Here is a 397-nt window from a genome sequence, read left to right as displayed (position 1 = left end):
GTGAAAAGCTGAAAGCTTTTCCCCTAAGATTAGGAACAAAACAGAAATCCTAAAAAGGCTTCTAGCTATTCTTCAGTTCAGTTCAGTTCAGTTCAGTCGCTCAGTCATGTCCGACTCTTTCCGACCCCATGAATTGTAGCATGCCAGGTCTCCCAGTCTATCACCAACTGCCAGAGTTCACTCAGATCACGTCCATCGAGGCAGTGATGCCATCCAGCCATCTCATCCTCTGTCGTCCCCTTCTCCTCTTCCCCCCAATCCCTCCCAGCATCAAGCATTGGTCTTTACCAATGAGTCAACTCTTCGGCATGAGGTGGCCAAAGTACTGGAGTTTCAGCTTCAGCATCATTCCCTTCAAAGAAATCCCAGGGCTGATCTCCTTCAGAATGGACTGGTT

The sequence above is a fragment of the Bison bison genome, unplaced genomic scaffold (genome assembly GCF_000754665.1).
Source record: "Bison bison bison isolate TAMUID 2011002044 unplaced genomic scaffold, Bison_UMD1.0 scf7180017864181, whole genome shotgun sequence".
In the NCBI taxonomy this organism is placed as follows: domain Eukaryota; kingdom Metazoa; phylum Chordata; class Mammalia; order Artiodactyla; family Bovidae; genus Bison; species Bison bison.
The sequence above is the reverse complement of the archived record's forward strand: the minus strand, read 5'-3'. Positions refer to the sequence as shown.